General features: G+C 36.8%; 1 pseudogene; it reads left to right on the top strand.

Annotated features, from left to right (window-relative positions):
* The first annotated feature begins 4,958 nt into the window (after positions 1-4,958).
* On the top strand, positions 4,959-13,564 carry LOC105745393 (cell division cycle 7-related protein kinase pseudogene; annotated as a pseudogene).
* The last annotated feature ends 3,302 nt before the right edge of the window (positions 13,565-16,866 follow it).

The raw sequence follows: 16,866 nt of genomic DNA, 5'->3' as shown, positions 1-16,866 counted from the left end.
TACAGCCTCCCACAACATGGTGGATCTCACAACATGGCAGAGTTCACAAATCTGCCCTGTCATTTCCTTATTCTTCTTCCTCCCTGCTTCTTTGTTCTCCCCTTCCTGCTACAACTCAGGTGACCACAGCAATACGTATGTGCAAGGCACGAAACTCCGCAGACCCAGTGTGAACTGTCGGCCAATCCCCTCCTTGGACTTCTGCCACCCACAAGACCAGCCTATCACCTATGTACACGTTCCCTTCCCTCTCTATATATCCCTGTGTTTACCCCCAATAAAATGAGGCTTGATCAGAATCCTGTCTTGCCTCCATTCTTTGTGTCTCTTGTCCCCATCTCTGTGTCGTTTGCTTTGTTTCTAGATCCCCGAGCTTGGTCGGATGGGAGACGTCCTGTCATATTGGCCTGGCCCGTGGGCGGGTCCGGGTCACTTTATCCCTATTATGTTTATGCAGTCCTATTTCTCCTTCATTATCAGGATCAGTCACCCCAGCCAGTAGAGTAATTCCCTTCTTTGCCTGTTGATTTAGAGGTAAAAGGAGCCCAAAGTGGCCAGGTGGCAGCCTTAACTTCCACTTCAATGGAATCATTGTTGTGTTCCCTGGTGGCAGCACTCCTCCATTTGGGAGTAAAACCTGTGTACAAGCAGAGCTTAAGATTGCAGGGATAGGAAGCAAAAATTTTCTTTGTGGGTTACTAGGGGTAATAGTGAGCTGTGCTACTCCCATTTCCATCCCTTGATTCCTGGGCCAATGAATCCTGGTTATGGGAGAAACAGTACCATAGTGGACACTGATCAAGAGTATACACAGTCTCCTGGAAAATATTGCCCCAACCCTGCAAAGTATTGACACCTAGTTGGTGCCATAATTTAGTCTTCAAAAAGTCATTCTACTGTTCTCTCAATCCAGCTGCTTCAGGGTGATGGGGAACATAGTAAGATCAGTGAATTCCAGACATGTGCCCATTCCCACACATCATTTGCTGTGAAATGGGTTCCTTGATCAGAAACGATGCTGTGTGGAATGTGATGATGGTAGATAAGACATTCAGTAAGTCCACAGATGGCAGTTTTGGAAGAAGCATTGTGTGCAGGAAATGCAAACCCATATCCAGAGTATGTATCTATTCCAGTTGAAAGAAACTGCTGCCCCTTCCATAGTGGAAGTGGTCCGATGTAATCAGCCTGCCACCAGGTAGCAGGCTGTTCACCTCGAGGAATGGTGCCTTATCAGGGATCAAATGTAGGTCTCTGCTGCTAGCAGATTAGGCACTCAGCAGTGGCTATAACCAAGTTAGCCTTCATGAGGGTAAGTCCATGTTGTTGAGCCCATGCATAACCTCATCCTACCTCCATGGTAACTTTGTTCTTGAGCCCATTGGACAATGACAGGAGTGGCTGGGGAAAGAGTCTGAGCATTGACAACAGAGAAGTTCATCTTAGCCACTTGATTATTAAAATCTCCCTCTACTGAAGTCACCTACAGGTGAGCATACATGTGGGACACAAATATTTTCATGATTTTGCTCACTCAGAAAGTTTTGTCCACATACCTCTTCTCCAGTCCTCTTTGTCACCAATTTTCTAATCATGTTCCTCCCAAGTCCCTGACAATCTAGCCAAACAATTGGCAATGGCCTATGAATCATTATACAAATGCAGCTCTGACCATTTCTACTTCCAAGCAAAAAGAAAAACAAGCTGCACTGCTTGAAATTCTGCCCACTGGGAAGATTTTCCACACCACTATCCTTCAGGGATGATCCAAAATGGGGCTGCAGTTCTGCAGCGGTCCACTTTTGGGTGGCAGCTGCATAGCATGTAGAACCATCTGTAAACCAGGCCCAAGTTTTCTCATCTTCAGTCAACTGATTGTAAGGAACTCACCAAGAGGCCAAAGCTGTGAAATGGGAAAGAGAAGGTAACATGGAAGGAGTGGTGCCCATGGGCATTTGGGCTTTTACCTGATGTAAATTACTTGTGCCTTCAGGATCTGCTTGAGCCCTACCTCATATATTTTATCATATACTTCCACTTTATTATAGAGTGCTGCTGTGCACACCCAACTCTATGGTTTGGTGGGTCAGGTAATACCCAGCTCATGATAGGCAACTCAGGTCTCATGATAACTTCGTGGCCCATGGTTAAATATTCAGCCTCTAATAAGGCCCCTGTAACAAGCCAAAAGCTGCTTCTCAAAAGAACTGTAGTAATCTACAGAGATGGTAGGGCTTTGCTCCAAAATCCTAAGGGTCTGCATTGTGGTTTTTCTATGGGGTTCTTCCAAAGGCTCCAGGCAGCATGTCTATTTGCCACTGAAATTTCCAACACCATTAGATCTGCTGGATTATGGTTGTAGTGCAGGTTGCACAAAAGCCTGGACCTGTCTCAAATCCTCCTCTTCATCTGGTCCCCAATCAAGACTAGCAGCTTTTCTGGTCACCCGGTAAGTGGGCTGGAGTAGCACATCCAAATGAAGAAATGTGTTGTCTCCAAAGTCCAAAGAGACCAACTAAGTGTAGTGCCTCAAATTTCTTAATGACTGGCCAGGCCCCAGGGACTCCTGTCCAAAAACCCAAGCCCTGAATACATTTTTTGGACCCCTTTTATACAGAGTATGTAGGTGCAGGATAGTCAAACAGAGCTTTTATGGGAAAAGGACTTTTCTTTGTTAGTTTCTTAGAGTTTTAAGTGTTTGTCTGAGTACCAGATAGGTTTTGAATTAACATATCCCCCCTATTCCAGGTAAGCTTGAATTAACATATCACCTACATTCTAGGTAAACTTGAATTAACATATCACCCACCTTCCATCTGGATGTAACTTTGAATACACATTCAGTCTACATCCTTTCTGAAAATTAAAGCCTATAGGGTCTACATTACTTAATTGGCTTTTTAGTAACTAGGCACATTTGGGTAGAGAACTAGATAATTTTGAATTCATGCACAGGCTATATTAATCTTATGATCCATGTTTCAGTCAGTCACCCAAATAAACTGTTAGAGCCCTTTCTAACCTCTTGAGCTACAGCATTGCATCCAGAATTTCTATTTAGTGGGCCTGTATCAATGAATTCAGCCTGATTCAACTTTATATTCCTTTCACCATTATCCCATACCCTTAGTATCCTTTCCTATACATATTTCCTTGATTTCTGTCTATATAAGTTGGAAAATTCATGCAGTTCTTTCAAAGTATACCCAACTTCCTCACAGGTCACACTTTGTATTTCACCTTAGGGGGCTTGTTGTGATTTTAGTCTAGCAATAGATCTCAAAGACAAGAGAGGTGGTGGGGGTGGGTAAGGAGAAGGATTAGAAATGCCTTGCAAGCTACTGACCTCAGGACATTCCTTTGCATTTTCTTCTGGTGAGACAGGATTAATCTCTTCAGAGAGGGGTTGAAAGGCAGTTTCCTCAGGGCAGACTGAAGTCTCTGCAGTTCTTGCTGGAGTTTGGCTGATATCTGCCTCAGGGTTGGGAGGAGGTCAAGGCTCCCTGGGGCAGGCTGGAGGCTCAGAAATAGAAGTTTGGCAAGATGTGGCCTCCACAGGGCAAGCCCTTGCAGGTTTATCTGTCAAAGTCTCAGTAGAATTTAGGATTCCAAGGTCCCCACCACCATTATCATCATACCACATCTCTCCATCCCAATCCTCTAAATTCCACTCCTTTCTAACCAATGCCTTTGTTTAACTTCAGAAACCCTGCAGGGTTGAGATATTAGTTTCCTTTGTAACTCTGCTATTCATACAAAGAGAGTCTGAGTTTGGTTCTCAGATATTTCAAGCCTGTGGCTACAGGAGACAAGACTTTCTTTCAGAGTACACATAGAAACTTTCACATCATTCTTGTGGTGTTTAAGTTTCAATTTTGAAACCTTTGAATCATCTTTCTTTGGTAACACTATCCAGAATATCTAGAAGGATCCAGCCAACATCATTATACATTTTGACTCCACAAAACTCTGCTAAGGTGTTGAAAACACTCACCCAGATCCTTACTTCGTGTACATGTGGATGTAAGGGAATCCAGTGATGATATTTTTTGTATCTCAATTGCCAGCTCACACTATGGACTGCTAGTGGCCCCTACATTAGTGGGAAGGGAGTCATTAGTATCCTTAAGCCCAATTAGAGTAGAGAGCCAGTGGCAAAACTCACAGAACCACCTCAGACATCACATCCCATGTTTAAGATTATGTTCCTGAAAAACCTATCCTGTACCAGACTGTATTTGTCAGGCTTCTCTAGGGAAACAGAATCAACAGGAGATATCTTTCACTAGTAAGAAATTTTATAAGAGTCTCTCATGTGACCATGGGTATGCACAAGTCCAGGGTCCACAGGCTGGCTGCAAACCAGGGTCCGGATGAATGTGAAATGAAGGTTCTTGATGAGTTTGAGGGAGACATTGTCTTTCCAAACACAAGCTGAAGAATTCTCCCTGAATGCTGGAATCACTTCCCCTTTTAAGGCATTCAACTAATTGGATAAAGCTCATTGTCCCTAATTGATGTAAATGCAATCCGCTATCTATGCAGAAGAGTCAAAGATGACTAAAATCCATAGATGTTCTTGTATTGCAATTAACCCAGTGTTTTCCTGACTAAACAACTGAGCTCAATTACCTGGCCTAGTTGACACACCAATCTAACCATCACAAATGGCTACTATTTTATAAAAAATGGAAAATTACAGGTGTTGGAGATGATGTAGAGAAATGGGAACACTCCATTATTGGTGGAATGTAAAATGGTACAGTCGCTGCAAAAGACAGTTTGGTTGTTATATATGATCCAGCAACCCCTTTTCTAGGTATATACTTCCAAAAATCGAAAGCCATTATTTGCAAACCAATATTCATAGCAGTATTAGTAACAATTGCCCAAAGCTGGATTAACCCAAGTGTCTATCAGCTAAGGAATGGATGAATAAAACATGGTATATACATACAATGGGATATTATTCAGCCATTAAAAGCAATGAAGTTCTGATACATGAGACAACATGGATGAAGCTTGAGGACATCATGCTTGCTAAAGTAAGCCAGAAACAAAAGGACAGATAGTGTAGGATCTCACTGATATGAAATATTTAGAATAAACAAATTCATAGTGTTATAAACTAGAATATAGGCTACTAAAAGCCAAAGTAGGGTAGGGAATGGGGAGTTATGTTTAAATTGTATAGCATTTCTTTTTGGGTTGATGGAAAAGTTTTGGTAATAATGGGGATGGTAGTATAACATTATGAATGCACCTAACAGCACTGAATTATATATTTGAATGTTGTTAAAGAAGAAATTTTAAGTTGCATATATGTTAGTAGAACAAAAAGAAAAATAAATAAATTAGGACTCTATAACCCAGCTAACCTTATTGTAGATAATGGACTAAGTTAATATGAGAATAATAAAACATTTTACTCATTAACTACAACAAATATACCATACCAACGCAAGGTGTTAATAAGGTGGTATATGGGAACTCTGTATTTTATGCATGATTTTTCTGCAAACCTACAGCTTCACTAATGAAAAAAAGTGGAAAAAATTAAAATCTCTGTGACATAATTCTTCATACCTATTAAAATTGATAAAACAAAAAATGAAATAACTTTCTTTCATATACTAGGAGAGTTTCAGAGCAACTGAAATTCTCCTGTGTTGCTGATGAGGTACAAAAAGATACAGTCACTTTCTAAAAATAGTTCAGCATTTTCCTTTTATAATTTGAATATGTACTTAAAATATGACCCAGGAAATCTATTCCTAGGATTCTACCAAAATGAAATGATTTTTTTATGCAAAAACCTTATATAGATGTTTGTAACAGCTTTATTCATCATTGCCAAAATTTTTTAAAAATCCAGATGCCTTTAATTTATGAATGAACATGAAAACTACATCATATTCATACTATGAACCATGAACTAATTGTCAGCAATAAGTAATGAACTATTGATTCAAATAACATAATTCAATTCAAAGTGAAAAAAAGCTAGCTCTAAAAGTACTCATGTTGTAAAATTCCATTTACATGACACTCAGCAAAATGAAATTACTGCAGTAGAAAACAGATCATTGATTAGCAGAGATTTGAAGACACAAGTGAATAGTAAATTGCAAAGTAGAAGCATAATGGAAATTTTGGTTTAATGACTCTTCAGTACAGAAATTTGGTGCTGAAAACATGACTATGTATTTGATAAATCTATAAAACTGTACATCAAAAAGAGTGAATTCTACCGTATGCAACTTAAAAACTATTTCAAAAAGAATGTGGGAAGAAAAATGGAAAGGTGGAATTTAAACTGTAATACAAATAACATAACCACCTTGAAGGAACAGGGAAGAAAGAAACTGACCTAAGGGTCTCGAATATAGAGTTTTGACTAGATACTAAAAGCTTAAAGATGAGAGAACTATATAAGAATGCTGCAATTAATCTATAAATTGTTTCCCATGTGTTCTTGTTAGTAATCCCAATTATGCTTTATTTGGCTATTAATGTTAAACAAATTATTATATATTGAAAAACTGAGGGCCAGATTTTGTAATGTTAGCAAAAGGATTGACAATTAAGGACAGGAGAAAGCCTAAAATAAGCTCTGGTACTGGATAAGATTTGGAGTTATAAATTTGGGCACATTATTAAAAACATATAAATTAGATAGATGATAGATATACAGAAATGCAAAAATAAATATATGTGTATGCATGCATTTCTTAGTATATGTATATGCATTTTCTAGTTCTATCCATTAAGTAGGATTAGAAACAATGACACCCCCAAAATAATAAACACACCTAACACCCAGATCTCTGTTTTTAAGTACCTTTGTCTTTTTCTTTGTTTTAAGTACTTGGTTTAAAAAACCAGGGCTCCTTGAAGAAATCAAGGATACTAGGACTGAGACATGAAATGTATAAGATGAGCCTAGAGCCTTTTCTGGTGCCAGAAGATAAGGAAGTGTTTTATAAATAAAAGAAGTGGGGGTTTATATCAAAAAGTTGCATGAGAAAATCTGAAAAGAGTCCGATAGCCAAAGTAAGAGCAACTTCAGCAACAAAATTGAGATTAATGACAATTGGATTATAACCAAAAAGTTAAATAAAGAACCTGATAAATACTGATATATATATGTAACATAAAATTTACATAATATACATAAAATTTACAAAATTTGAAAGCAGAAGGAATGAGGAAAGTCGAATTATACCATAGTAATACAACAATAATTTCTGCAGGCAAGCTCCAGTTATGGATGCTTAAATTAGTGAACAAATATTAAAAGGAAAAAGAATATTTGCATAATATCAATATATCAACTCCCAAATATTTAGCAATTATAAAAGAAAAAACAGTAACTAGCAGACGATGTCTATACTGGCACCCTTAGCTCTGGTGTGATGCCCTGAGAAAGGCATTTGACCTTTGCAGTATCTTTCCTACCAATGCATCACCACAATCAACACATGAGAAAAAATCAGCCAGACCTGAAGTTTTGCACAATCTATAAAATAACTGACCAGTATTCTTTAAAAAGAGTCAGGTTGATGTGGGCTATGGGTGGGAGGCTCTTTGTCTCTTCAGAGATAACCTAAGCTGTTTGACTTGTGGGTGTAAAATGGTAAGAGGCTTCAGTCCTGCCCTTAGTGACAATGGCAACGACTCCAGTCCCAGGAAACAGTTTAACAATGCAAGGTCTATAAACTTTAAGTATTTAGGGGAAATGCAAACCAAATATGTTAAAAGCTTATCTAGAATGTCTGGAGTCCATGCTAAAAGCTTATCTAAGATGTGGAAGATATATATGCTAATTCAAGCCTATTGAGAACTGAAACAAAGGGACCATTTGGCCTTTCCTCTCTGTATAAAAGACATTTGAAAATCTTGTTCGGGGCTCGGGATTGAAACAGAAAGTTCCCGAGGCCGGCCAGCTGTCAATAAACCATTTTTCCTTCTCAAAATCATTCCTGAGTCCTGGCCTCTCTATACTCAAATAATTGAACTTCTCTCAAATTCTACAACAAGGTTATGAAAAAGAAAGAAAAACTGAGGAACTGACATAGAAAGAAAAAAAAAAAAACTAAGGTGATATGACAATTAAATGGAACATGACATCCTGAATTGGATCCTGGAACAGAGAATGAAATTAAAAAAAAAAAAAAAATCTGTAGTTTATTTAATAGTATTGTGTCAGGATTAATTTCTTAGTTTTGTCCATTGTTCTGTAATTATATTAGCTATTAGTATAAGGTGTTGTTGGATGAAGTACATATGAGAACTCAACTGTACTAGTTTTTCAACTCTTCTGAAAGTCTAAAATTATCTTAAAATAAAAATGCTAAGAAAAGTGGACTTACTAGTACTATTTTGTTTTTTGTTTTTTTTTCAAAAGATAGTTGGACTTGGGTTCTCAACTGTTGAATAACAGATTAAGTTCCAATGCCAGAAAAGAGAAATGTTTCTCAAATTTTGGAAAAATTTACATTCTAGTAAAATATAAGGCAATGATCTCTTAAGTCGTGAACATGATCTCAGCTAAATAAAAAATGCTGCATGAATGTCAACAAGACATAATTTATATTCAGTGTGCTTTGTTTCAACTCTCTTTGCTATATTGGTAGGGTAAATAGAACTCAAAATATTTAGGCATTTAAAGGTAAAATGAGTGAATTTCTTAGTTTGAGTTCTTAGGTTTCATTCACATTTGTCAGAATCACTTGCAATACTATTTTTAGACATACAAAATATAAACTTCCCACTTTGGAGTCCCCAGAATTTGTGTTTTTAACAATATCTGTGAGTGACTTTTTGCGAGGTAGTGTTTGAGAAAAAATGATTTAGGTATTATGTAACATACTTTAAATCTTTAACAGATGTGCTATCTTTAAACATTAATTATGACACCGAAAAATGTGTAATCTATTTTAAATCCATATCTATTCTATGTACATCATCACATAAAGTTACTCTAAAATTGTCTATATATAAAGCTTTTATTAACATTATATTTAAGTATTTAATTAAAATGCAGTAAAATTAATTATTTAGAAAATATGGATTTTTATAAATTCAGGTAAAATTTAAAGAAGTTAATTTGTAAAAAAATATTAAAACTTACAATTTATTAAAAATTAAAACAAAATTGTATATTTTGTGTATGCTGATTGCTATCCATCACTTCTCCATTGTTAAATGCAAAATTTATCTATTTAATATTTATTGCTTTGTTGAACTTCTTTATATTTTATTTTATATGCACATATCACTTAACATTATCTAGTATGGTTTTATATTGTACAGTTTTAATTCTTTTAAAACATTTTATAATAGTATCATATTGTATATATGTATATAAATATACTATTTACTTATGTTTATGTTTGTGAAATTAGTTTCTCTTGATATGTGTAGCTCATCTATCACCTTTCAGCCAATGTCTATGATGGCAATTATAAAAATTGTTTCAGAGCATAACAAACTTTATATGGTGGAAGAGATGACTGGACAGCTTAATTTTTAAAACATACTAACAAAAACTTTTATTTTAAACTTAAATGTATTTTCAACATGTGTTGAAGAATAGTTTAATCAGAGACATGGTTCTTTTTGTTCTAAAAGCCTTGATGACTCAATCTTTGCTGGAGAAGAAATGTTTATGTCTAAGCTATTTGAATTAACTTCAGTATTATCATCCTGAGATAAATTTGACATATAATGAGCACAGGAATATAGACAGTTTTATTACCATCTGTCTTTGGGAATTACAATGAATTTAAGGTGTTCTTTTGTTGTTTTCTCCATAAGTTTACCAAAAAAAAAGTCAGGAACTATCTAATGGCAAAATGAAATGGCCATTTATTCCCTTTCCATTCCCGTCATATATATATTTGTTTTATCTGTGAATATTATTTCATGAAAATGGAGTGATTATTGAAAAACAAATTAATATATTGCACTTATTAGATGTATTGAAAGAAAATTGATTACACACACTAAGACTTTAATCGATTTGAAACTAGCAGATATTCTAATCATGGTACTTAGAAACTTAAACAACAGTATTCGATTTCAAAAAACATGCCTTTTTTATATTTTTACATAATATATAATGTATATTTGTGAGCACAAGAAAACATTTTAAATTATTATATCAATAATTATAATCCCAGGAAAAATATCACTATTCCTGAAAACCTTCCACTTTGCCCTTTGGAATTCAGTCCAACAATCACCAAAATCACAACGTTTTCTTTTAGCTTTCCGTTATTCTAACCAAAATATTCTTTGCCTTTGAGAACACTGTTTCCCCTGCAAATCTCTTAAGCAATGCCTATTGTTGTTTAAAGTTTAGTTTATTGAGATTTAGTTTAGTGTTGTGTCATTTTTTATTTTTTATGTCACAGCTCTAGTAACATTGGATCAGGAAATGCTCTTTCTTGAAAGTCATTGCTAAATAGCAGCAAGCCTCCTTACAACTCGCATAAAAATATCTAGCTTTGAATCTGATGTGCTTTTATTATAACAGCGAATACCTTCTTTTTCCCTTACGACATTCTGTCCACTATCTCCAAAACTACTTTTACCTTGAATCTTAGTGATTTCTATATAAATGTAGAATGTCCTGCCAACATTATGGACTCAACCCCTCCAATTTGTCTACCACATTGAGTTTGTCTTATCAGTGCCACTAACTCCCATAGTCATACCCCAAACCATTGTTCTTATCAATGGCAGCACATGCTCCATAATCAATACTTCATGCATGCGCAGGGATGTTTGGCAGACTTGCTAGGTGGAGAGTTTTGGAGCTGATGACCCAGGCATCTGGAGAGTCACAGAAGACGTTGCGCTCTCTTCAACCCTCCTGTGCATCCCCTGTGGACATGATCTGAAGGGAAAGCTGGCCCAGCTTTAATTCAAGCCATGAGACTCGCCTTGGAAGGGATGGGAGTAAACTCTAGACCCTACAGGCCCTTGAGTAAATTCAGGGATAGCCCTCGAGAGCGCTGAGTCACTGGCCGAAAATAGTACGCATGCGCCAAGCTGCCTTCGTGCCTCCCCCTCCCAACCTAACCAAGTAATCATAAAGGCCACCTTATATGGACATGTCACAGTCCCAACCAATCAAGTAATGCTTCCGCGTTAGCCCTATATAATCCCTGCTCACCACCCCCTCCCTGGACAGTGTGCATGCACCGAGCAGCCGTTTCCTCTCCTTCTGCCATTTTGTCTAGTAAATCTAGAGTTACCATATATAGACATATTGCTGTCCCAACCAATCAGATAATGTTTCCGCATTCACCCTATATAACTCCCATCCACTGTCCCCTCCCCGGACTCACTCGCAGATCATGCATAACCCTGCGCACCCTGGCTCCCCCGCTTCTGCCAATAAAGCTGTCTACTTCTCCTGGCCAGTGGCTTGCCTGGGTTTGTAGCGCGGTCCCCCTTCTCTGACTAGCAGCTCCGGCCAGCAGTCTCAGGCAGGTGTGGTGCGTCGACAACCCACTGCTCACGAGGGTGGCGCGAAGAAGGATTTGCGTTCCACCCAAGCGGCAGGGAGCCACGGCCACAATGATCCTTTAGCTGGCATTTTGCATCCTACTTGTTGTATGATGGAAATGACTTTGGGGCTTCAGGTAGATGATCCAATGGTGTTTTTCTTCCCTATGTGACCAACTTCAAATTCATGGCTTGTTAAAAAAAAAATATATGAGCATAATTTTAAAATTCCAGGTGTTGAAAGAGGTATTAAGAAGCTTTATGAATCTGTAGCACAACTTGGTAATGTGTTTAAAATTGAGGACAAAGTTGTAGAAGGCACTTTCAGCTCTGTTTATTTGGCCATTGCACAATTACAAATAGGACATGAAGAGGAAATTGCTCTAAAACACTTAATTCCAGCAACTCATCCTATAAGAATTATAGTAAAACTTCAGTGCCTTCCAGTGGCTGGGATATTTTGAATTCTCTTTCCCTTCAAAAAGTACAGAAATATATAGTCAATCTTTTCAAAGGTTTGAAATGCATTTGTTGATTTGGTATCTTTCACCATTTTTTTATATAATAGGTCCCTGAAAAAGTATACCTTGGTAGACTTTGGTTTGGCCTAAGGAACCCAAGATAGGAAAATTGAGCTTCTCAAATTTGTCCAGTCTGAAGCTTAGCTGGAAAGTTTTTTACAAAATAAGTACCATGAAATCATGGGAAACATGATTTCATTGAGTGGTCCTGCTGCATCAGCAGCTCATCACAAAATCATCTGCTCAAGGGCCCTATGCAAATGTACAAATTCATAGTAAATAAGGAAAAATGGAAAAGAGGTATCTGTGGTTCATTCTGTCCATCACTCTGCTCTTGGAGAAAGATATTTTCATATGTACAGCTCCAATTTACATAGAGCCCTGTAGTGAAACTTAAGAAGCAAAGACTGTGAATGTTCTATCTAGAAAATTAGCAGCAAAAAAGAAGGTTTGAGCGGATGTGGCTCAACCTGTTGGGTGCCTTGCCTGTCTACCACAGGGGAGGTCTGGGTTCAATTTCCAGTGTCTCATAAAGAAGACAAACAAGGCAGTGAGCTGATGCAATGGGCTTGTGCAACAAGATGACACAATGAGGAGAAACAATGAAGAGACACAACAATCAGGGAGCAGATGTGACTCAAGCAATTGGGCTCCTACCTCCCACTTGTGAAATTCCAGTTTGTTTTCAGTGCCTCCTAGAAAAAAAGGAAGACAATCTGACACAGAGAGCATACAATGAGCAGACAGTGAGCACAAACAACAAGGGTGTGTTTGTGAGAAATAAATCTTTTTTTTTTAAAGGCTATTTCTTCAAAAGTTATTACTAGTGCTGTGATGAGGTAAACTGCCAGTTCTTGGCCTGCTAGCCTGATCTTTGACTCTTTTGCAACAGAAAAAGTTTCCAGTATTTGTTTTTCAAGATGGCAGCAAGTTACCCCTAGGGCAGGTTACATCAGAATTCAGGGTGCCAGAGGTCTTGACAAAGTGCCTCAAACAAACTACCACAATTAACATGTGGTCTGCAGGTGTTATATTCCATACTTTGCTTAGTGGACAATATCCATTTTATAAAGCCAGTTATAATTTAACTGCTCTGGCTCAACTTATGAGAATCTGTGGATCTAGGGAAAACATACACTGCTAAAACTTTTGGCAAATCAATATTATGTAGCAAAGAAGTCCCAGCATGACACTTGAGATAACTTTGTGAGAGGCTCTGGGGTATAGACTCTAAAAGTCCTAAATTAATTGGTGTATATAAGAACCTGCTTCTCATAACCCAACTTTTTAAAGAAAGATTGACCCTAAAGCATCCTACTTCATGCACACACCTCAAGCACAGTACTGAGGGAATTCATTGCATAAAGGGCAAAGTGGTGGATGAAATTACTACCAATTTTGATGGTTGGAATGAGGTTCCTGATAAAGCATACCACCTATTTGATAAACTTCACGATCTAAATCCATCTTCAAGAATAAGATCAAAAGGTTTCTTGCGCCCATGTTTTAAAGATATGAGCTTGTGATTATGGTCCTTCATTTAATGCTTACTGCTGTGAATTGTGAGGTGGAGGGAAAGTTCTTAGAAATAGCAATATGTTCTTTGGATACCAGGGCAGTAGCAGCAATTTACTTTAAAACGTTAGAATTTTCTCTCTCGGTAAGTCCTAAAGTACAGTTTTATATAAAAACTACCACAGATTTAAGATTACTGAAGATGTCTAGGATAGTTCTTTGAAATAACAACATGATCTGTGAGTTAAATCTACCCAAGTAGAATCAGATCTTTAATTTCCCTAATTATTTTCATATGCAGAAAAAGGAACAGTTTTAAAGCATCATGAAAAAGGGTTCAAGGTGCAAGTCTTAAAATTAATAGATGCAATGGGGATTAAATGAGTCAAAAGTCTTAGTTTACTGTTTTCTTGGAATGATGAGCTATATGTACTATTGGAAAACTCAATCCAGTACTAGTGCTCTAACAACTCCATAGGTAAAGAAGATAATTTCCTTCTATTATACCTTTTATGAGCACTAAAACAATTTATGAGAAAATATCAGTCTTCGGGTATAGAACACTTAAAATTGAATTTGTTTTATCTGTTTTTTTAAAATGTATTTTATGAAAGCATTTTTATGTTGTCTTGTTTTTCTTAAAAATGGTTTCTCCCTGTTTTTCTTCCCCCTCTATCTCTACCTAACACATTCTCTTAGGAAAGTAATGGTTTGCTTACCATGATGTTTCTGGGTGCTTTATTAAACATTGCGTGTGTTTACAGTTAGGAACTTAATAAAATGCTGAGTGTACTAGTTAAGAAGAGGAAGCCACAGGACCAAGACAAAGTTTGATATGGTATAAAATGCTTTCCTCTTTCTCTGAGTGTATATGCTTTCTCATACCATATTAGGTGTAATCAGGTACCTGCTAAAAGGAAAGAGTACCACAGAATTCACACTATTATTGGAGATTGTTCCTCTTCCAAGAGCCATCCAGTTCTCCATAACCTGTTTTGTCTAAGTTGGTCCTGTTTAGAGAAGAGTGATTACTGGAATCTTGGGTGGATTGAAAAGAGAAAAAATGAAGTAGGCAAAGTATAAAGGGACCTAAAATAGAGGCTTACATGTAATTTACATTCCAAAATGATATATATCAATGAGAGCTATCAAACTTCCTATGGGAAATAAATCTGTTTGAGAGGTGGATCTGCTGAGAAGTTTCCCATTTAGTAGTACTGGAGTATAAAAACAGTTTAGGGACATAAAACATATATTCATTTTATTATTTTGAGCATTTAAGTCAGTATTTCTACCTAATCTAATGAATAAAATATTGATCTCAAACAGATGACTTCAGTTGGGATATTGTGTATATAAACCATTACCAACCATCTGCTCTGTCTTCTCATGGTGTAACTTTTTTTTAAAAACTTGAATGCTTTTGAATTTTTATGTCTAATAAATTCATCATTTTATATTGAAAAAAATGCCAACAACTTCTTGCATTCAACTTACTGGCCATTGTCTTCTATATTTTGAGCTTATTCTCTACATTTCCCTCACTCCAAAAATCCTTCACCTTCATAAATATCAATTACATATTAATTTTATTAATTTTATACTATCCCTCATCCCTGGGCCCCATGTACTCATATTCCTTTGTACAAAGCTAAAACTCCATAGTCAATCATTTTTATCACTCTCTCATACATCCTCAACACCACTTCTTTGTTTAACTTGGTAGGACTTGCATGACAAAACTAAGCCTTGTTTAAATAATGATTAATCCATAATGAACATCCAAATTCCTACAGCAGAACTTGGCTCAAGAATATTATATAACCATGTTAATTGTTGGTTAAAATATATAACTAAAAACTGAAAGTGTATCTTTAATGCAATCTAACAATCTCAAGTGTACCCTTGAAACAACACAAAATCCTTTCTATATTTCTTCATTATCCATTCCCCCTCTATCCTTGGGAACTATTTCATACCTATTACATTCTCTAACTCCACTTTCCAGTCCCTCTCACTTAACTAATGATGTTTCCTATTTCATTAAGAAAACTGTAGCAATCAGAAGAGGACTTGGTCAGAATTCACCACTTCAACTACTTGTGTATTTGTAGTCACAACTACATAGTATTTGTTCTTATCAAAATAGAACATGGCACATTTCCAGCATTTTGAGTTCTGTATTATATATTGATTTAGATTGGCAGGTCCAGTTTATCCCTGGTATTAGAACCCAGATAATTTTGAGAGAAGACTGTCAAAAGTTATGTGTGTCTGAATTTTCTCTGAGGAGGTATTCTATTTTCTAGTAGGTTGAAAATCTAATCCACAAGAAGTCCATAAAAAGTGATAGGATTCTTTATATATTTTATTGCATGAAAAACTACTATACCAAAAGGAAATTCAGCAAAGATTCCAAACTGTTAAATCATCATTATTTGAAATTTGTAATATGTATTATATGTCACAATATCCTGGCTCATTCTTTCTATGTGCTTGCATTTTCCTACTATTTTTTAGTAAATTTCAATTTACTAACTCATAATAATTTCTACTTGTTTACAAAGACCACAGTTTATAGTTGTTGAGGTCTGAGCTGGGCCCCTCTGCCAGAGTGGGGGAGCCAGGGCCTTTAGTGGGGCCATGGGGAGTTTATGCATATTGAGTTTATTCCATGCTCTTTTCCACCTTCCTCTGCTCTCTCTGATTACTGCTTCTTTAAGCTTTCTTTGTTCTCTCTGTGCTTCTCTTTTTACATGGGAACTCCTTTTGTGTTACTACTATCAGAATATATGTTTGGCTCTTACAGTGGCATACCTATTGTGTTACATATACTGATTAGCTGGTGCATGGGTCAGTCGGATGAAGCTGAGTGCTGTTATGCTGTGTCACCACATCCCAGACATACCAAAGCAGTTTCCAGAAAGCTTAGGCTGTTTAAATATTGGGCTCTAGCTCCCCTTACATTCCTCCCTCCAAATGGCAGTGTCTTAGGGCTCATCACCACAGGGCTGCACCCTGGGCCAAAAGGCCATAGCAACAATATAAGGCACAACAAAACACAACTAAGAAAATTACAAAACAACACAACTCATTTCCAAATTGGTCTCAGATGTTCTCATCAATATCTGGTTTAACTATTGACTACAATATAATTGCAAATAAACCTAGGGGTCCATCCCCCTATTTTCCGGGAATCATTGACATATTGATCAATGTGCTGGGGTATTATTTCCCTTAATGTCACATGTTCAGCTGGAAGCCACCCCCAACCATTATAGATAGAATAACCCTTTGGGGATGGGTATTGTCT

This window comes from Dasypus novemcinctus, chromosome 15 (genome assembly GCF_030445035.2).
Source record: "Dasypus novemcinctus isolate mDasNov1 chromosome 15, mDasNov1.1.hap2, whole genome shotgun sequence".
Classification (NCBI taxonomy): Eukaryota; Metazoa; Chordata; class Mammalia; order Cingulata; family Dasypodidae; genus Dasypus; species Dasypus novemcinctus.
The sequence above is the reverse complement of the archived record's forward strand: the minus strand, read 5'-3'. Positions and strand labels throughout refer to the sequence as shown.